The sequence below is a fragment of the Engystomops pustulosus genome, chromosome 5 (genome assembly GCF_040894005.1).
Source record: "Engystomops pustulosus chromosome 5, aEngPut4.maternal, whole genome shotgun sequence".
Lineage (NCBI taxonomy): Eukaryota > Metazoa > Chordata > Amphibia > Anura > Leptodactylidae > Engystomops > Engystomops pustulosus.
In genome coordinates, this window is record NC_092415.1 from 7,795,019 (window position 1) to 7,817,897 (window position 22,879).

The 22,879-nt window shown below is 48.8% G+C and overlaps 1 protein-coding gene across 2 annotated transcripts in view; it reads right to left on the minus strand.

Moving 5' to 3' along the window:
- SLC45A4 (solute carrier family 45 member 4) overlaps window positions 1-22,827 on the minus strand; it is an 86,165-nt gene extending 63,338 nt beyond the window's left edge. The window contains exon 1 of one of the 2 annotated variants that reach the window (XM_072151099.1): window positions 22,485-22,827. The gene's annotated coding sequence lies outside the window, so the exon portion shown is untranslated. Of the gene's footprint in view, window positions 1-19,908; window positions 20,210-22,484 lie in introns of those variants that run through there. The other variant, XM_072151100.1, reaches the window with a different exon arrangement.
- Between the last annotated feature and the right edge of the window lie 52 nt (window positions 22,828-22,879).

Below are 22,879 nucleotides of genomic sequence, written 5' to 3' on the forward strand. Positions count from 1 at the left end.
TAGGGGACAGTATTATAGTAGTGATATTCTTGTACATAGGGGGCAGTATTATAGTAGTTATATTCCTGTACATAGGGGGCAGTATTATAGTAGTTATATCCTTGTACATAGAGGGCAGTATTATAGTAGTTATATTCCTATACATAGGGAGCAGTATTATAGTAGTTATATTCTTGTACATAGGGGGCAGTATTATAGTAGTAATATTCTTGTACATAGAGAGCAGTATTATAGTAGTTATATTCTTGTACATAGGGGGTAGTATTATAGTAGTTATATTCCTGTACATAGGGGGTAGTATTATAGTAGTTATATTCTTGTACATAGGGGGCAGTATTATAGTAGTTATATTCTTGTACACAGGGGGCAGTATTATAGTAGTTATATTCTTGTACATAGGGGCAGTATTATAATAGTTATATTCCTGTACATAGGGGGCAGTATTATAGTAGTTATATTCTTGTACATAGGGGGCAGTATTATAGTAGTTATATTCTTGTACATAGGGGACAGTATTATAGTAGTTATATTCTTGTACATAGGTGGCAGTATTATAGTAGTTATATTCTTGTACATAGGGGGCAGTATTATAGTATATATTCTTGTACATAGGGGGGCAGTATTATAGTAGTTATATTCCTATACATAGGGGGCAGTATTATAGTAGTTATGTCTGTGGCGATGCAGTGTAACATACCCAATAAGGGCGAAATCCCTTGTATAAGCCATTGCCAGTAACACTTGCCCCGGGCGACTGATCCAGTGCTGCCAACACCTCTGGATACACAATATGAATTCCTTTATCCAGAGAAAATTCTTGGAAGCTGAATTACTACTTGTTAGTTTCTATCGTCTTCAGGTGTATCGCATTATTTCCGTCTCCCCCACATAGATTATACTACAGTGATGGGGAACAGCGGTGACCCCTAAACCCCCATGTGTAGAGCTTCACGTCTGCAGCAGGAGACACAAGTAACTCATACACTACAGTATATACCCTGCACTATGGAGACCGTGGTCCCTGGAGGATCAACCTCCACAAGACTGTTGGGCGATCAGAGTCGCTTGTTACCTCTCCACATTGTTCCAAAATGTTGTTTACAGCAAACGGTGACCCAAAAACCCCTAGCGTGACAACCTGACATGAGGAGGAGTAAAAGAAAAAGGAAATTAGTGTGCTAAAGGTGAGAGGATAGAAATTGTCTACTTGGTGGCCAAAAAAAAAAAAAAAGTTGAAGAGTCAAATCCCCTTCTCAGATATTGTCCTTGACATCCTGCAGAAGAAGACAATGGGAGATTCCAAAAACACAGCGGTGAAGGACGGTAACGGGAGGCCATTAAGTTTTTGGATGAGAAGTTTAGATGGAAATTGGACCATAAAAAAAAAAAAAAAAAAAAACACAAGATGGAGTTCATGGCAAAAATATCAAGTGGATATGGAAACAAAGCGTGTAAAGTCCTCCCAGAAAGCACGCTGAGAGTTGTAGTTCTCCATCTGTTGCCGGAGAGAATATAGACCTGTAGAATAAGATGATGAGTGGATCCCCTGGAGCCGTGCGCTGCCCCCGGAGGAGGAGGAGGGGAGGACGTCCTGTGCCGGGGCTTCTGCTGTCAGCAGACAATGTGACAGCGCAGTAATTAAGTTTAGTCTAATAAGGCAGAAACGAGACACAGGAGGTACAGCGCAGGACGCGGCGTGCGCAAACCGCTCAAGGACGCGAGTATATAAACTGCGAGCCAAAATGTATTAGAAACTGGAGAGGGATCTCACGTCTAATACTGACCTAAGCACCCGAATAACCAGAAGGAGCTTTCAGACTGTATTGTCTCTGGAGAGATGTGCAAATCAGAACTTTGTATATGTTGTTAGTAGCAGCAGGACTGTGATATAAGAGCACACGAGTGTGAGGACACACCCTCAGTGCACCCCGAGAAGCTATAATCCCAAGATATAAATCCATATAACAGTCCTGCTGCTACTAGCATACACTCAAGTATGATTACACATCTCTCCAGGGACTGTACCCAACACTGGCTGCAGAGAGCACAGAGCACAGCAGGGTGAGGTCTGATTACACATCTCTCCAGGGACAATACATAACACTGGCTACAGAGAGCACAGAGCACAGCAGTGTGAGGTCTGATTACACATCTCTCCAGGGACAACACATAACACTGGCTGCATAGAGCACAGAGCACAGCAGTGTGAGGTCTGATTACACATCTCTCCAGGGACAATACATAACACTGGCTGCAGAGAGCACAGAACACAGCAGTGTGAGGTCTGATTACACATCTCTCCAGGTACAATACAGTTTGTATGGTAAAGAATACAGACTTCCATCCCTCAGAGAGTCCATAGTCCATTTATAGGAAATCTATAGGCTCAGGTCCACAGTCTGTAGGAGGAAAGGAGGGAGAATGTTGTGATTTGGTCTATGAGTGCACGGCCCTGTGTAATACGAGGACAGCGCCCCCTGTGGAGATGCGATGAGGCGCACGTTATCTCATTTAGAATGTTCTTTTATTCTTCCCACCTCCTCTTAGTAGTCAAATACCAACACCCGGATCCAAAACCAACATGTGTGAATAGGGGTCTTTACTCAAATAATCCAAACAATTAATCTGTTGACAAAAACAACCCTTGAATGAAAAAGTTCTGAAGCCGGGAGCACAATGCGGCCATTAGCAGCCCAAAAGCCGCCGCTTACCGGGGAACAATGGGCGGCTTTCACACAGGAATGGAGCTCGCTGCGGGAAAGCCCTGCTCAGGCATTTTTAAGATATTTCTTCAGATAAATATTAGTTTGGAGTAAGCCCGGTCAGGAAGCAGAGGTTGCTGGAGCTGCAATTTTATATTGTGAGAATGGAGTCAATTCTCGATGTGACCGGAATGGAGGTTCTACGGAAAAGCGGGGATTCGCTAAACAACAAAAACGCCTGGAAACAAGTAGACTTTTGGGTTTGGAGAGATGACGGCAGCCAAGGTGTGTACCACGCAAGACGAAGAAGGAACCCATGGTCACTGGTAATGTAACATACGCATCTCCATTACCGAACTACAGCTCTGAAGCCTCCTACAACTCTCCTTGGTGCCAGTTACAAGACAGGGTCCTGACCCCCCCCCCCCCCAATGCATGGAGTGCCAGGAGAAGCAAGCACCCCACTGATCCATGTCTAAGGGACATTGGACGACCACCATCTCAAGCACTCCCACAGACTGAAGGCCAAATCATGGAACCGGTTGGCACCACTGCTCCATTCATTGAGAATGGGACCACCCTATTGTCCAAACCCTGACAGAGAGACCCTTCTTCCATTGACGGCTTAGCTTGGGTCAACAGTCAAACAGAGGAGAAATTAATCACACACAACAGCCTCGTAAAGGGGGCCTGCAAATCGTCTAGGCCAGTGATGGCTAACCTATGGCACTGGTGCCAGAGGTGGCACTCAGAGCCCTTTCTGTGGGCACTCAGGCCATCACCAGAGATGACTCCAGGTATCTTCCTGCAGTCCCAGACAGCCCAGGACTTGCTGTGCACAGAGCTATTTTAAAGTGACAGCTCTACCTGGGACTGTTTTCTGCTTTATTGGTGCCTCAGGGTTCCGGTATCAATGAAAACTTTTACAGAGCAGGGAATATAAATCACAAATTAAATTTCTGTGTTGGCACTTTGCGATAAATAAGCGGGTCTTTGTTGTAGTTTGGGCACTCGGCCTCTTAAAGGTTTGCCATCACTGGTCTAGGCCATTGGACAAAATCCAAAAGTGATCCCATGACCTACGAGTTAGGAGAAAAAGGTCCTTCTTAAAAGGGGCTGGAGATGTTAATCCTTAGAGTCATTTAGAGTCTGAGAAAGGAGCCAAGTAGTCTTCTGTAATCCACCTTGTTGCCCATTACCCAATCCATGGTGGAGAGACCCATCTTCCATGGATGGCTTTTCTTGAGTTTGGTCAACAATGAATGAGAAGAGCATCCAATCTCATAGAGCAGCCCCACGACTGAACGGAGCCACTGGGCAAAACCAACCGTGGTCTCACGACCCTGCAGCTAAGAAACTGGGAGAGTCACACGTTGCATCTAATGCATGCGTTCAAACAGGCATTGCAGCAGCTGAAGAGTTGCCCAATTAACGTTTTGTAAACGCAAATGTTAACAGCAATGTTCCAGTCGGTGAAATGCAATTTGAAACTCATGCCTTAGACCCGACATTTGACCACCTTAAAAAAAGATCAAATATGTTAACCCCTTTTCCAAACATTCAGTTGGTACACACAACCGTTCATGTCCGTAGCTCATGACGGAGTGCTCCTTACTCAGAGAATGACTTACCCATAAAGAACAACTCATCGAATGTTCTCGCCCAAGGAAAATGCCACAGGGCAAAACCCAAAGCGGCCACATGAGCTAGCACCAAGAAGAACTAAGGAGTCCTTAAAGGTGATGAAGATGTTAGTAGTTGGTCCTTTCCCAACTCATTATAAGCCATTAAACATTCAGAAGGGGCTTTGAAGGTTCAGCCAACTCATTTTGGTGCCCCCTTGTCCATAGCCCATGGTGGAATGACCCCCGATTCCAAAAATGGCTTACCTTGTGTTTAGTCTAACCAAAGGAGCAACCAATCCCCTATAATGGCCTCACAAAAGGGGTCCTGTGAATGAACTAAGCCAATAGATAAAGCCATGAGTGGTCCCATGACCTTGGAACTAAGAAACACGAAGAGTCCTTCTTAAATAGTCTGAAGATATTAACATTTTTCCACCTCCTTAGATTGGCCATCGCAGGACACGGTGGTTCAACGTCAAATTCTGATATCCGTGCAATGTCCGATGGTTGTGGTTGCACATCCCCGGAGACCAAAAGCACCTGCAAATCTTCCTACAGGACCTTGGTAAAAAGAGGACCCGAGCCTGAAGAATGGCTGCACCTGAAGCGCCTGCTCCCACGTCAGGAGCGATTCGTTGGATTCAGCAGTTCGGGATGCTGCAGTGTCAATAGCGAGGAGGAGCCACATTGGAAATCACTTCATGTATGAGGTCACTGGATCCATTTGAGATAATTGAATATTCTTCTCCAGCAGATAGAAGCTCTCAGCCGCCCTGATGGGTGTGACAGCTAAAAGCTTCCGAGACAAGAAAGCGATTATATCCTCTGCACATCAGATGGTTGAATAAAGTAGAGGGCACGGGGAGTTCACTCATGGCCAAAATGCCAGGATCTTCCTTCCCGGGGTCATGGCGGCTTGTGCGCGGCTTTGCTGACTATTACACAAGCGGATAATCTGGTGATGGGAAAAGTCAGTGTTATCCCTGCTAGAAACAAGCTGGATATATCCAATGACTCCTCGCAGCGGAGAGCACGTGCCAGCCACAGGGATTGATGTAACGTAACTGCACCCCAACCAACTAATGGGACCAAAGCCGCCATCTCCTTACCTTTGTTGTTAAGGGGCATCAATTCCATGGATGTTAATGTTTAGGGGCATCAACTATCCTCAAGGGCCCATCTGTCCTTTGAAGTACCCCATATTAAGAGGGCACTGGGTCATAAGGAGGACCTTGCTCCCTCAAACATCCCCGCTTTGGGGTTCCTTAGTGTAGAGGAGCACCAAGTTTACTTCTGAGGTGCCCCATACAGTACAGTTGTGCTTGTAGCCCCATAGATTGTGGGCACAATCTGGTTGGACAGATAGAAAACACACATGTATACTTCGTGTGAAAGTTCTGGGACCCTGAGCAATCATAAGATCAAGGGTCTTGCATCATGGTCTACAAACACCATACACACTAAATGCAGCAGCAGGCTGCCGGCCTGACTCGGGGCTCTGTTCCCTCCTGTTTTTGAAATCATTGGTGGTCTTCGTGGGTGGTCCCTTCCCCCTCAATAAGCTGGCCAATAATGAATCTCAGCAAAATCCATTTAAAGGACACCTGTCATCAGGTCTGTGTCACTAGTCCTGTCACCTCTACCTGTTGGAGCAGCTCACAAGGATCCCATCACAGCCTTTATCTAGTTATTTCATACATTAATCATTATAAAATCATCTTTTCTGTATTATGTAAATGAGGCTGGTCACATGGTCAGAGGCAGTGATGTCACCCCTGTTACCCCTCCCCCTGCTCATGTCTGTGTGTAATGTATAGTAAAGCATTGCTGGTGTGTGTGCTGCATCTGCTGACATGCTGCATCCTCCTAATACACAGAGACACAGACATCAGCTACACAAGTACCTGACATGTTCTGCTATAACATGGCTGCCTGGAGCTGCTGTATCTCTCCTATACACACACACAGGCTGCAGGGGGCGTGGCCACCAGGAAGCACATCATTATACAGCCTCACATCATTATACATGCTGTCATGCAATGGGGGTGTGGCTGTGCCTCCCACTCATGAATAGAGTGGACAGCTTGAATATGCTAATGCTTCATTGGACATTTCACAGGTCATTTGCATACAGCTTTAGGACCTCATTGCTTAGGTTTACAGGCATGTAGAGGGACAAGGAAGGGATAGAGGCAATGCTCTCTAATGGCAGTTTATGAAAATAGATTTAGTTTAGGGGGGTTATTTTGCATGACGGGTTCTCTTTAAGAAGGCCCCACCAGAACCAATCCCTAGAACCTGGCTCCTTCAGCAATGACTGGTGGTAACATCTTGGAGGTCTGCCCGATCCGCGGAGTCACATGGTGTAAACTATTGACACTTTCCCATCGCCCCCCATATGATCAGGGCTGTCCGTCGGCTGCCTTCGTGTCTGGTTATTTGTAGGTTATTTGATGCTTTCGCTCCATCTCAGGACATCACAGCAGGAGATCAGATGACCCACTCTCCTCTTCATACTATATATAAATTATTCATGTCCTCTGTACAGACGCTGGCCAGACAAGCGAGGAGAGTTGGCCGTCTTAAGGTGGTACAGTACTTCTCCTCACCTTTTATTTAAGCAAGATCCCCTATAATTTGAGAGGCAGATGATGTCCATCCCCTGGGACCCAGAGCCATCACCTATAATTGGTGATGAAACCAAGCAGCACCCCCACAGGAGAAGCAGAGTATTACACAAGGCCCATTAAAATCAAATATAACCAGGTGTTCCCCCAATGTTGAGATTTCTGGGTCTCCTAATCGACTCGCAAATCGTCTCATGAAATACAAAGCTTCCTAGAGACAGAGTGGATCATCACAAGTCAAAACACTGAATTTCTGACCGGCCTTCACACTCGAGAGCCAAGATGAGACGTCCCAGGATGGGGAACGGCCAGAGGCTCGCAACACAATCTGTGGCAAACCTCGAGAATCAGCCGGAGCGTCTGCCAGCTCTCGTGGTTTACAAATGTATTACACGGCCGGACAGAGTCAGGTTTCCACAATTATTCCAGATCTCTTCTGGCTCGCCAAACACTTGCGTTATTTAAAGCACTTCACCCCGAAGGGACAAAGACACAAACATACCCATGTCCTCCACATACCCCGGATAGAGAAGCTGCACCTCTGATGTCATTATACAGGCCACGTGACCTCACCATCCTGTGACATCGATGCAATGTGAGGTCATCCAGCAGATCTCTGCAGTCAAGGGAAGAGCACAAATGCCCAATCACTGACTAACCTGCTACTCAGTCTATGACATCACCATTCACCTAGACCCTCCCCTGTGTGACATCATTGCACTTTCTGGAACATTGTCAGCAATCACAGTCTGCCAGGCCAGGCCCCATGTGTGACCGCTCAATATCCAATCAAAATGACTGGTTAGAAAAATATATGACCTCACTGCACTCAGTGTGACATCATCATCCAATCACAGCCTGCTACAAACTGTCCAAAGTACTTCTATCCACTAATTGTGACATCATCATAATCTGATAACAGAGTGTGACCTCACTGCACCCATTGTGACATCATCTACAAGTAACCCTCTCAGTGACATCACTAGAAGGACATCTGAGTAATGTCCTACGACCACCGAAGTAAGTGACCATCTATGGTGTGACCTCACCTAAATTTGTCAGGATCTACATAGACTGTGACCTAACTGCACTCACTGTGACATCATCACTTCATAGATGGCCCTGCTACATAGGCTGTGACCTCACTGTGACATCGCTTCATAGATGGCCCTGCTACAAAGGCTGTGACCTCATTGTGACATTATCCCTTTACAGATGACCCTGCTACATAGGCTGTGACCTCACTGTGACATCATCGCTTCATAGATGGCCCTGCTACAAAGGCTGTGACCTCATTGCTTCATAGATGACCCTGCTACATAGGGTGTGACCTCACTGTGACATCATCCCTTCATAGATGACCCTGCTACATAGGCTGTGACCTCATTGCACTCAGTGTGACATCGGCATCCAACCACAGACTGGACTGCTACATAGATTCTGTGACCTCACTGCCTTCACTGTGATGTCATCACCCAATTTCATCCTTCCCTCTTATAATGGACGTCCCTGCACCCCAATAATTACCATATCCTCGGTCTGCTGTCTAAACTTCTTGACACGTAGTAATCATCTTACAGAGACTCCATGAGGATAATTATCTGCAGTAAACAGAACCCCATGACCCGAACACCTGCGTCGTGTCTGCTGCATCATGGGTCGCCCTCATAGGGCCTAGAATAATAGGATTTGGCATCTAGCGCAACACAGCCTATAAAATACACTTATAATGCAGCTTTGAATGTGACTAGAGCACAAGCCAAGTCACAGCAGAAAGAACTGACCCAATGCCAAGTGTCTCCACATTGTGTCATCTGTAAAATTATATATGAAACGCACTTCATAGTCAACATACAACAAGTCTGTGCTCATCCTGAGCCCCCTGGTTCATGCACAGTCACTTTACAAAGGAAAGTGATTGTACAGGGATGCGCTATACTAAATATGTGGTCTGTGAGGCTGCGGAGGGCTGGAGGCTCGTGTAATAATCTGCAGCACTGTTAGAGTCTGCAGAGCGTCACCTCTGCACTGCAGCACCACAAGCTGCGCACGCAGCACAATAGCTGCAGACGTGGTCAGAAATCACAGGAGCGAATCATGACACAGTCCCCCCCCCACCACACCAACCTATCTGCTCCCAGGAAAGCTGGGTGACCAGTAACATGACCCACAAACCTAGTGTCATCAATCAGCTTCCTGCTCCATAGGAAACACCTCAGAGCTCTAGGAAAGCTGGGTGACGAGCAAAACAAGAGAAACCAAGGAAGAGATCAATATAACCACCACAACAGGGTGCGCGTCATGTAGCTTTACATGATTCCTGAAGGGCAAATGTACTAGAAGTAATACAAGATAATTGACCTTGACTCCAGGTCACTGTGGCCCCCAGACATAGGTAGGTAGTCAGTGACTACCTGGGACGTAATGTGACAGTGTCACCAGCGATGTCTCCGCCAGACAATGCTACAGGAACGTGCGAGCTCCCAGGAATGTGCTGACCCATGGTTCTGCAAGTCCAGGCACGACCAGGTAAACAGCACCGCACCAGGATTATACACATGGCCCGATTGTGTCCTGCCAACACTGCCCCAGGATAAAGGACCCTGCTGGGAGAGGTACGGGGGCACCAAACACTGCCCCAGGATAAAGGACCCTGCTGGGAGAGGTACGGGGGCAACAAACACCGCCCCGGGATAAAGGACCCTGCTGGGAGAGGTACGGGGGCAACAAACACCGCCCCGGGATAAGGGACCCTGCTGGGAGAGGTACGGGGGCAACAAACACCGCCCCGGGATAAAGGACCCTGCTGGGAGAGGTACGGGGGCAACAAACACCGCCCCGGGATAAAGGACCCTGCTGGGAGAGGTACGGGGGCACCAAACACCGCCCCGGGATAACGGACCCTGCTGGGAGAGGTACGGGGGCACCAAACACCGCCCTGGGATAAAGGACCCTGCTGGGAGAGGTACGGGGGCACCAAACACCGCCCCGGGATAACGGACCCTGCTGGGAGAGGTACGGGGGCACCAAACACCGCCCCGGGATAAAGGACCCTGCTGGGAGAGGTACGGGGGCACCAAACACCGCCCCGGGATAACGGACCCTGCTGGGAGAGGTACGGGGGCACCAAACACCACCCTGGGATAAAGGACCCTGCTGGGAGAGGTACGGGGGCACCAAACACCACCCTGGGATAAAGGGCCCTGCTGGGAGAGCAGATAACCAGAGGCACAAAATGCACCAGTCACCAGCCATGACCCAGCCCAAAACCCAAATTCCAAGTGACCAGTCCATGATCCAAAGACCCCTTCACCAGTTATTGGCTCTATGTCTAGTGATTGCGTCAGCGCCCCGAGCACTACACATGGAATCGATAGGGTTAATGTCTGATAGATCCATCTGATAGTCGGAGCCGGGGCCCCCGGAGAGGATCACCTTTCCCTGGAACGATGACGTTGCTGTGTTTTAGGGCGATGTCTATACGCTATTACTGTATACACCAGGAGGTGACATCAGTGACTGGAGACCCGTCCACCAATCACAAGACATAACCAGGACGGAAATGGCGCCACTCCTGTCCCCAGGTTATGTCTGGCATTGCAGCTGAGCTCGTATATAGCACAATATAACAAGCAGCCTGTGGGCAGAGGTGGCGCCGCTCCAGAATCCGATCCAACCACTTCAGCTTGTACTCCGTTGCCTTTCAATCCGTTCACCTAACGACTACTAATCTCATCATCTCCGGAGTGCGGCACTACTACTCTCATCTCCGGAGTGCGGCACTACTACTCTCATCTCCGGAGTGCGGCACTACTACTCTCATCTCCGGAGTGCGGCACTACTACTCTCATCTCCGGAGTGCGGCACTACTACTCTCATCTCCGGAGTGCGGCACTACTACTCTCATCTCCGGAGTGCGGCACTACTACTCTCATCTCCGGAGTGCGGCACTACTACTCTCATCTCCGGAGTGCGGCACTACTACTCTCATCTCCGGAGTGCGGCACTACTACTCTCATCTCCGGAGTGCGGCACTACTACTCTCATCTCCGGAGTGCGGCACTACTACTCTCATCTCCGGAGTGCGGCACTACTACTCTCATCTCCGGAGTGCGGCACTACTACTCTCATCTCCGGAGTGCGGCACTACTACTCTCATCTCCGGAGTGCGGCACTACTACTCTCATCTCCGGAGTGCGGCACTACTACTCTCATCTCCGGAGTGCGGCACTACTACTCTCATCTCCGGAGTGCGGCACTACTACTCTCATCTCCGGAGTGCGGCACTACTACTCTCATCTCCGGAGTGCGGCACTACTACTCTCATCTCCGGAGTGCGGCACTACTACTCTCATCTCCGGAGTGCGGCACTACTACTCTCATCTCCGGAGTGCGGCACTACTACTCTCATCTCCGGAGTGCGGCTCTGCAGACCTTGGCAGCGCTCCTGCTGGGACGTGTCGCTGCAGAGGCTCAGACCTGCACTATGCAGATAGGAAAACATGAGGCCTAATCATCTCCTCGCTGTTATCAGCCCCGTGACACTGCAGACCTGGGTGAGGACGGGTAATGACTATTACTTATAACACACAGCTTTCCACACACCCGGAATGGTAAACCTGGTTACCATGTGTCATTACTGCTGCCCAGACTACATAATACATCACAGATTTCTTCCTCTATTACCCACCTATGTGGACTCAAAACGCGTTTCAGGTCTCACCAGATCTTTAGCATCTGCACTAAAGCTTCAGCCGCCAGACCCCCTGCGCTGCTAGAGAATCATACATAATATAATATCTAATATCTATATCTTCACACAGGAAGGGGGTCCGAGTATCAGAGCAGGTAACACACAGGGGGGTCCGAGTATCACAGCAGGTAACACACAGGGGCAGAGGTCGCGATAACGCCTCTACACGCGTCATAGACGCGCTTAGAGGCTGATTTACTCCCCAAAAAAATCACCAAGCGTATTAATACGCTTGGTGATTTTCCTGTGAGCTGCCGCTTCCAAGCGGTGACACTGCCGGCTGCGATCCTGCAAGATATTCTCTGCAGGATCGCAGCGCTGAGTGGCTGGAGGCAGGACAGGGAGGGACTTCCAGCTCACCGTCCGTGCCTCTCCCGCGGGGAGCCGCGCGAGTGGTGGGGGCGGAGCCGAGCGGGGGGTGGGGTGAGCGATGGAGGAGCCAAGCGGGGGGTGAGAGATGGAGGAGCCGAGCGGGGAAGGGATATCTGTTACCGGGGCTGTGCTCCTGATCGGTGTGCACACAGCCAGTAACAGGATCGTGCTGTCTATGTGACAGCCCGATCGTGTAATGTGACAGGGGACTGATAATAATCGGTCCCCTGTCACAGCAGCCCCTGTATACAGTGAGAGGCTGCAGGGAAGGTGCTGTGCATCCTCTCTGCATGTCTCTGTATACAGATCACTGATGACAGTGATCCAATGGGCTCTTACCATTAGATCACTGTTATCTGTCATCTATATAAAAAAAAAAAACAGGGAACACATATATTATGTGTTCCTCCCTAAATGTGCCCCTGTATAATGAAAAAAAAAAAAAAAGGGTTATGTTCCCAAACCGCAGAAACCGAATTAAATAAAATTTCAGCAGCATCAGCCCCGGACTGGTCTGGGGGCCGCCGTCAGCCATAGTCCGCTGGGTAGACAATAAGGCTGCATTCACACAAACGTATGCCCGCCAGGCCGGAGCCAGGCAGGCGTACGTTCTGCACCATGGAGAGGAGGAGGAGGTGACCCCGACCCTCTCCATTGAAATGCATTGGGTACTGGCCGTACACGGGGAAAGACATGTCATTTTCCCATGTACTGAGCGGTATCACTCTGTGTGGCCATCTATTGGGGACATATGTACAGCCACAAGCTTGTGGTTTTACATACGCCCCCATATGGTAGTGTGAATGTAGCCTGAGGGCGCTGTACCACGTTGTGTTTGCAAACACAGACAAAACCGTGCCCACCGGGGCGGTCCGATAGCATCGGCGTTTCTATGGAAACGCCTGCGATCGGGAACGAGCCACCAGTGCATTGCATTAATTTAACGCAAAACACAGGCGGCTCGTACCTGATCGCAGGCGTTTCCATAGAAACGTCGATGCGATTGGACCGCGGACCGCCCCGGTGGGCGCGGTTTTGTCTGCGTTTGCAAACGCAACGTGGGACAGCGCCCTAAGGGTGAGGTTATTACATACGTTTTCAAACGCATCACAACAGCTGAGAAGAGATTTGCCTAATTATATTGCTGTCCACATTGCGTTGATGCATGCGTTTTGTTAACACAATATTGACAGCAATGTAATTATGCAAATCTCTTCTCAGCTGTTCTTATGTGTTTGAAAATGCCATGTGTGAACACACCATAAAAATGTTGTGCACCACTCGTTTAATACATACTTGCTATTTGAGGGAGCCTTCACACGATGCGTTGCGTTTTTGACGCATTCCAAAGGCTTCAACCTTGATCACATGTTAAAGTAACATTGCGTTTCCATTGCATTTGCTAAAACGCAGTGTTACTTCAACATGTGAAGCCTTTGGATGCGTCAGAAACGCATAAAAAACGTGTGCATTTCCCGAGAATTCAAATTAGACCCTATCCCGTGGATAGGGCCTAACTTGAATTTGTGGGAAAACCCTTTTAAGCACAGAAAACAGGAGCTGTAACTTTTTCCTTGTATTAATAGACGTCTCTTAACACTATATATACGCCTAGGAGTTATACATTTATTAGTGAAAATTTCGTACTCCTCCTGGGTTAAAAATACTCCTCAAAAATTGTGAGAGGAGTATTATTACCCTTCTGGAAAAATGTTAGTGCGACCTCTGCACAGGGGGGTCCGAGTATCACAGCAGGTAACACACACACAGGGGGGTCCGAGTATCACAGCAGGTAACACACAGGGGGGTCCGAGTATCACAGCAGGTAACACACAGGGGGGTCCGAGTATCACAGCAGGTAACACACAGGGGTGGGGGTGGGGGGGTCCTAGTATAAGAGCAGGTAACACATACACAGGGGGGTCCGAGTATCACAGCAGGTAACACACAGGGGTGGGGGTGGGGGGGTCCTAGTATAAGAGCAGGTAACACATACACAGGGGGGTCCGAGTATCAGAGCAGGTAACACACAGGGGGGTCCGAGTATCACAGCAGAAAGCAAAATTCTGTAAAAAAAAAAAAAAAAAAAAAAAAATCAGGGCAGGTAACACATACACAGGGGGGGGTCCGAGTATCAGAGCAGGTAACACATACACAGGGGGGGTCCGAGTATCAGGGCAGGTAACACATACACAGGGGGGGGTCCGAGTATCAGAGCAGGTAACACATACACAGGGGGGGTCCGAGTATCAGGGCAGGTAACACATACACAGGGGGGGTCCGAGTATCACAGCAAGAAACACATACACAGGGGGGGTCCGAGTATCACAGCAGGTAACACATACACAGGCAGGGGGGGTCCGAGTATCACAGCAGGTAACACATACACAGGGGGGGTCCGAGTATCACAGCAAGAAACACATACACAGGGGGGGTCCGAGTATCAGAGCAGGTAACACATACACAGGGGGGGTCCGAGTATCACAGCAGGTAACACATACACAGGCAGGGGGGGTCCGAGTATCAGGGCAGGTAACACATACACAGGGGGGGTCCGAGTATCACAGCAGGAAACACATACACAGGGGGGGTCCGAGTATCACAGCAGGTAACACGCGGGGGGGGGGGGGGGGGGGATTGCGAGGCGAGAGTACTGCAGATGTAATATAGACGCTAAAACGCGACAGTACTACTCCCAGCATGAAGTCATAGTCTGACCTTGGACGATAAGGGATGTGTTCAAGACTTACAATAACCAAAATCTAAAAAGGGAGGGGGGGGGGGGGATAATGCATAAAAGCCATAACAAGACTGGCGCGTTTTAGGTTGCACAAGTATGGCAGTATTTTAGCTTTCATACAACAGTTTCAGCCGGCACAGTTCTATTCATCCAAATTTTTACCATCATACAGTGTGTTCTGCTATCTAATTACAGCTCAGGAGACACACAGGGGGTCCGAGTACTGCCGATGTAATGTGGACCCTAAAACGCGTCAGAATAACTCTCCACGACGCAACGATACTCACCATAGTGTGGAACGTGGAGGATAAAGGAATGTGTTTAACACTTATAACATCCAGTGTAATGTACAGTAATGCATAGAAGTCATCATCGCCAGCCACTGACGCGTTTCAAGTTGCACCAGCTCTAAGATCTAGCAGGTTTTTTTAGCAATCGAAAACGCGTTAAACACAGACCTCTGCAGTTTTATTAAACTAAAAATTAAGCCATCATAAAAGTAGATTCTATGATCCAATTACATCTCAGGCATAACAGGGGTCCAAGTAATACAGGCGCATTTCAGTGAGCAAGATACTTCTTCCTGCGAAACAGCAACCTATTACTACTCCGAATCCTGGACGATGGAGGGTTGTGTTCAGCACTTGTCATATCCAATCTAAAGGGAGGCAATACAGAAAAGCCCCCTATGGTGGACCACTAACGCATTTCAGGCTTTACCACTTTGATATAGTAGTTTAGCATTTATACTACAGCATCCTGCAAGCCCCTGCAGTTTTATTGATCTAATTATAGTTCAGGAAAAACAGACGTGATACAGATGTCGCATAGACACCAAAACGCGACAGTATAAGACCCTGCTTTACACAGGCTATAGCCGTAGTCTGAATCGCAGATGATAGATGTGTTCAGAACTTCTAACATCTAATGTTAAGGACAATGTATAGAAGGCAGAACAGTGAACCACTGACGCGTTTCAAGCTGCACCAGCATTTAACTATAGCAAACACTGAAGCATCAATACTGCAGCTTCAGCACACGGACCCCTAAAGTTTTACACAGGCAAAAAGGTTTACAGTACAATCTATGATCCGGTTACTGCTAAGCAGAACCACTGGGGTTTAAAGTAATGCAGATGTATTATAGATACTAAAATACAAAAGAATTACATCCTGCGTGACAGTGATCTTAGTCATAGCCTGGACACGTGTGCGGCACAACTTTTAATATCTAACCTTAATTAAAAAGGAGGACAATGTATTGAACTCATTGTATACTACCAACGCATTTTGGACTGCACCATCATATTCCATTTACCTTCCAATTCACACACAGACTATAAAAGGGCCAACACTCATATCTGGACAAAGAGACCTTCTCAAGAAGAGGAAATGGAATATATCTCCCTATTGCACAAACGCATTTCGGACCTCCCCTCTAACGCAGCCGAGTCAGCGCTTTCCCCTATATTGTGCAGAGATGCTCTTCATCTAGTGGGAAGGGGAACTGCACTCAGTAGTCATGTGCTATCTGGCCCGGGGTGGGAAAAACCGATGACCTACACTTTTATTTTGCTAAAAAGCAGCATTAACCATTGCCGTGCCGCTGCACAACCGGTAGGAACCAGAATATGAGGACAGACCCTAAAACCATAAGAGCGCCAGGTCACGAGTAGTGGTCCAGGAACCCTCCTACTGTCCACAACGCTGTAATCTGAAGTTTTAGGGTTACAAAACCTTGGTTCATGGCTCTGCTTTACAATAAGTAACAATTTTGCTGGCAGATTTCCTTTAACGTGGCTGACCTGCAATACCTCATGTAACCAGTGAATAGGTATGGAGCTGTTTATTGGTCGTCAGAAGCCATGTTTTCCCAATCCCCCCTCACCCTTAGAAGGGTTCTCAAAGAACAGAACCCATTACACGCAATTATATGGCACATAAACACAGAGCCATAATGTATGAATCCAAAGTATTTGAATGGAACCCAGGACCCCCCAAAAAACTCCCTACTAGATCCCTACTGATCAGACTTGTCTCCCAAATGTAAAACTTAATACAATCTCTTACAAGGTACATAGTGCCAGAGTACACAAGTCATGGTCCTGGCAGATAGGGGGACGCCTGTAGTAATACAAACTGGAGGCGCCTGCCAGAACAAACAATCCCAAAAAAAAAGCCACAACATGGCCTCTCGTCCGGTGACCTACTTCGGCACAGATTGGATTACGCCACATTCGGAGAAGTAGGTGAAGCTTGCAGTATTTTTGGAAGCTATGATAGCAATGCCGGTCCAGGAGGTGGGCGTGGGGGGCGCACAGGAAGGGCTGTGCCGCCTCCTCCTGGCACAGACACAAGGTGCCAGCCGGGTGCAGACGTGCCCATAAACATTTAATGTTTAATACACTGAGGATTCTGGGAAAACTCGTCATATGCAGATGAAGAAATGACTAAGCAACGACTGAGGACGAGATGGAGGGTGCGCGCCTTAAAGTGCACCGTCACCTACACGAGGAGGAGGCGGCCATGTTGTCTGATCCGAAAATGATCAAATGTCTTATCACGGTGGATGATCTGGGGGTTACAGCTGAGGGTTTGTTACAGGTGCTTCTCCCTTAATCTGCTAAGGCAAAATGCATAACATGCAGAAGTGTGAATGGAGCCCGAGCCAAACAACAGACATTTTTATACATTAGCACCAGAGCCCCGCAGACCCCATTGTGAGTCAGGGGCTCCAGCAGGTGTCACTAGATAACAGATCCGGGCCATGCAATGTCATATAGGGAGAGGCATCACTGCTGGAGGACGAGGACCCCTACAGCTGAGCCTACATCCAGCCCATCCCCCACCTGTACACACAGGCTCCGAGGACACAGGTGATGCCAGACCGCCAGCTTTACATTAAATTAAGGAGCCAAAATATTCCAATATCTCCAAGGAGACACAGAAGCTGAGATATAGGGAGCACTGGGTGCAAGACGTGCCCTCACACTGTGACCTGGGAGTCTGCATTATAGTCTGTGGACCCCCTACAGCTCAGCTTCCCGGACCCCCCTGACTATAAGAGGAATTTCCCTCAATAGAGGAATTGGGTGTCACTCACTCAGGACCCCCCCACTTATAAGCTGTAAGAAAACAATGTCCATGTATTACAGTGTCAAACAAATTTAAGTAAGAATGTCATGTTGTGCCCCCTACAGGAAAAATGGAGGGGAATAATAATAATAATAATAATAATAATAAATAATTCCTTTATATAGCGCAAATAGTTTGCCAGATCAGTCCCTGTCCCCATGGGGCTCACAATCTATTCAGCCTACCAGTATGTTTTGGAGTGTGGGAGGAAACCGAAGGACCCGGAGGAAACCCACACAAACACGGAGAGAACATACAAACGCTTTCCAGATGTTGACCTGGAAGAGACTTGAACCCAGGACCCCAGCGCTGCAAGGCTGTAGTGCTAACCACTGAGCTACCGCACTGCCCAGTTGTAAACACAAATACAACAACGTCCTCCATCAAGGAATAAAGGTGACCTTAAAGGTGATGTCCAGTATCAGAAAAACATGGCTTCTTTTCTTTTTTTTTTTACCGGCGCCCCTGCTGTCCACAGGTGATGCGTGCTACTGCAGGTCGGATCTATTACCTCCTATAAAGCCAAGCTGCAGTACCAGACACAACCCACGGGACAAGTGGGGAGCTCTTTGTCGACTAATTCATAGCCTAGATTCACTGTATTTTGGAGAGACTAAGCTGCAAGGGTTTAAACTGTTTAAAGACCTTGTATATTACATATAGAAGTTCATATTCCTGGGTCCCTAAGAGGGAGCCCAATAGGGTCCAAACAGAACAATCTGACAATCTCCCACCAGAAGTGGGATTAATTACTAGAGATAGTTTTGCGACTACAGTAATTGCGTTCCGTTTGCCTGTGTGTGTAACGGAGTCACACAGAGGTATGAGGCACGACTGGTTCCCAGTGGATGACTGATCTCCTCGATGCCTCATCTACACATTCCACAGAAAACTTATTGAAGATCTAAACGGATACGACCATGAAGTCATCAGAGAGGACTGGAATACCCGGATGAGGCATCCCATGCCTCGAGCCTCGGTAACACCAGCGATGCACGGGAGGCCATTAATCCCAGGAGTCAATTAAAATCAATAGTAACAACATGAGAAGGCTCGGGGGGGGGGGGGGGGGCCTCCAGCTCTACGCACAAGAGCTGCCGGCGCACTGCGGGGCCCTCCACGGCTTTAGCATCATCTCAGCCCCTTTAAGGAGGCAAATGAAGATCCAATGTAATAAATCCATCACCGCCTCGAGTACGCAGGAGGGTGAAGATCACGCGCTGGCGCGTTTCACCAGGGATTTCACCCTCAAGGTCATCGGCTTCTGTCACTGTGGAGCAGAGGAATTCACGAGATCGATATCCAAAATGCCACTAACCTCACACACGACACTCGCGACTGCCAAAACCCGTGTAATACCGATACACCAAACCAAAACTACAGAGGCGTCGCATAAAGGGTTAACACAGCAATCGCTGCCGGAGCTGTGCACTTCATAACCTTGAATCAGCACTAACACCATCCATGCCTCCGCAGCTGCAAAGAGGAGGCGCCGGCACATTCTCCCCGCGTGGAGGTAAACACCGCCTGCCGCAGAAAACGCAACAAACGGCGTGCAACGCGGCATGCACCAAGGAAAGCGGCCACGTGCAGATGTAGCAGAGCCGAGTTATAGTCATAACACTCAGGAGATGTGAGCGCGTGCAGACCAATGGGATCGCTAGCAGCTGTATCCAATAACAAAGTCAACTCTGCTACATCTGGCACGTTACATAAGAAAGAATCTACATCAGAAACATGAAATTTTAACATTATACATAAAAAAAAAAACGCAACATCATAGAAATAATACATCACTATAAATAAATGAATAATGAGGCCTTAATAACAATGTAACAATTGTAGAGCATGGAAATGAATACATTACTAACAGATCAATAGTGATGTCCTTATAGCAACAATGTATCAACACGGACGCCATAACAATGATAAGAAGAACAAGTACATGACCGCACCGCTTCCCACCGCCAGTATCCCAGGGATCTGATCCAATTCCATAGGGCAGGTAACAATCCTAATCCGGGAATGTTCTGCAGGGTCCGACCAAGGAGCGGGTCACCAGCAGAAGGAATGAGGGTTTGTTAGAGGAGGAGGATCTACTTGGGTCAAGCTGGTCCCCCGTGATGATGATAAAGGGTCACTCCTTCCCCCTACGAGCGTCCGGTGCGATTTGACTGGTTGGGAATAAGAGCGGGAACACGGGGCGACTACTAAGCAAAACATCTGACCGCATGTTCTATAATTAGCAGGTGGTAAGAGGCAAATGCTCTCCAGGTATATACCCAGGACTTGGCTCCGACCCCATGTTTATATTTGCTTAGAGGGAAACGCCGCACAGGGCAATGAAGCATAGCCGCGCACGCGTAGCCTCCTAATACAGCGATCAATACGACAAACCGAGAACAGGCAATCTCTGACCCGGACAGGTCCAAAGTCCCGCAATCTGGCAGAACCACAACCTTCCCATTCTAGAGAGGCCGAGGATCGGCTCAGTGATCATGTGACCAATGAACTTTGACATCATCTCTCCAACTGAACCCCAAGTATCAGGGACCGAGAGCCTCCCCCGCAATGGTGGAAAAGCTTTCTATATCCAAATATTTTATGCAAAACCTGCCCCCTGTGGTCATATTTCTACATCTCAAGGAGTCCATGATCTCCAGAACTTTTCTCCAACTATTTGTCTTCCTCTGAACCTGATCCCATGGCGAGCACCGGGTTAGGCCGTGACCCCATAGCGAGCACCGGGTTAGGCCGTGACCCCACTGGGGACAAGTCATCCCTCCATCAGCACCATATAAATAATGGACAGCACAGGAATAACTCAGACTCCAAGCCACAGATTTAGTGACAGGGAGAACTGTCATAGGCATCAAAGTAACACAGAAAGTTGGGCACCAGAGACCGTGTGCTGAGGATCCGTCCGGCCCGGGTGTAATACACTGGAGATACTGCAGGACAATATCCACAATCCTCAGGTTATGTAAGGACACGGCAGCGTTATCAACCCCAGAGAAGAGAAGATTGTAAGCTCTGCTGACAAAACCAAAAACAGGTGTCCCCACATGAACTAGTGCACTGCAGGTGATGCAAACTACTACAAGTCCCAGCATCCCACACCAGGGGAACTGGACCGCTGGGCTGTAGTAGCAGAGTTTATTGCAGCAGCCAGGCAGGAGGATACAGACAATCCAAAGAACTACATAGAAGGTCACCACAGGGCAGAGTGCAAGCTCTGCAGACAAGTATTTACACTGCAATACAAGAGGACTGAAGCAGAGCTTGTAATAGAGCGTAAGCCTAAGAGATGGGAACTTAGAGCCAGCACTGACTCCACTATCGGAGTGTTAGCTCTGCAGCCAAGCAAAGTTATGTGTTAGGTGGCAAATCATAAACCAGATTAGAGAGCAACCACTGCAGAGGCCAGGTCATGGTAATAACCTGTTAGCTCTGCGGACAAGAGCCCCGGCAGGGATTAGAGGGCGAGCTCTGCGGACAAGAGCCCTGGCAGGGGTTAGAGGGCGAGCTCTGCGGACAAGCATTGGCAAGGATTAGACTGTGAGCTCTGGAGAAAAGCGAAAAAAGCGGTGGATAGGTTAAGCTCTGTAGATAAAACCCTAGGGGAGGAACTAGATTGTAAGCTCCAAGGACACAAGGCAAGGACCTATGACAAGTGTCAAAGATGCCCCATCAGTCACTGCTAAGATTGCAAGCTCTGCTGTTCAGTGCAATGGATATTGATCATTTCTCCACCAGAGTACACCTCTAATCCGACTGCAAGCTCTGCGGACAAGCCCAATGGACAGGGGGGGGGGGGAATCAAGCTCTGCAAGCAAGCGCAATGGATGGGGGGGGCGGTTCAGATTACAAGCTCTGCAGGCAAGCGCAATTAATGGGGGATCAGACTGCAAGCTCTGCAGGCAAGTGCAATGGATGGGGGATCAGACTGCAAGCTCTGCAGGCAAGTGCAATGGATGGGGGATCAGACTGCAAGCTCTGCGGACAAGTGCAATGGATGGGGGATCAGACTGCAAGCTGGGCGGACAAGTGCAACGAATGGGGGGGTTCGATAGCAAGCTCTGCGGACAAGTGCAACGGGTGGGGGGGGGATCAGATTGCAAGCTCTGCGGACCATTGCAATGGATGGGGGGGGGGTTAGATTGCAAGCTCTGCGGACAAGTGCAACAGATGGGGGATCAGATTGCAAGCTCTGCGGACCATTGCAATGGATGGGGGGGTTAAATTGCAAGCTCTGCGGACAAGTGCAACGGATGGGGGGTTCGATAGCAAGCTCTGTGGACAAGTGCAACAGATGGGGGGGTCAGATTGCAAGCTCTGCGGACAAGTGCAACGGATGGGGGGGCAGATTGCAAGCTCTGCGGACAAGTGCAACGGATGGGGGGGCAGATTGCAAGCTCTGCGGACAAGTGCAATGTATGGGGATCGCTTCTCTAGGTGTGTACACTGCTGATTAGATTGCAAGCTCCAGGGGCTGACACGGGAGATTCTGGAATAATTAGAAGCTTCCTACCTTGGGGCTCCGCTGCCAGGAAATGGTTGCTTAAAGGGGGTGTCCTCCGCCTTATGTGGGGAGGGCAGGTGACACACACGGGGGTCCCCAGTGATCAGGCCGCTCAGCCGCGGTGTCCCCGGTATATATAGAGAGGCAGGGCTCGGGCAGATGACAAGTGTAGATCCCGTGAAGGAGGAGCTCGGCACCGGCCTCCTCTCCCGACACCTCGGCCTTCCGTTGACGCAGTTCATTAATATGCAGTAGTCTACGGGGCTGGGCGGGGCGCATGTAACGGTGGCCTCCCATAGGCTGCGCGCTGATCTCTATGGGCGGGGTTTACAGCCGGTGCATCAGGTTATAATAAGCCGCTGTCTATAGCGAAGGGGCGGGAGCTAGAAGCGATAATGAACGCT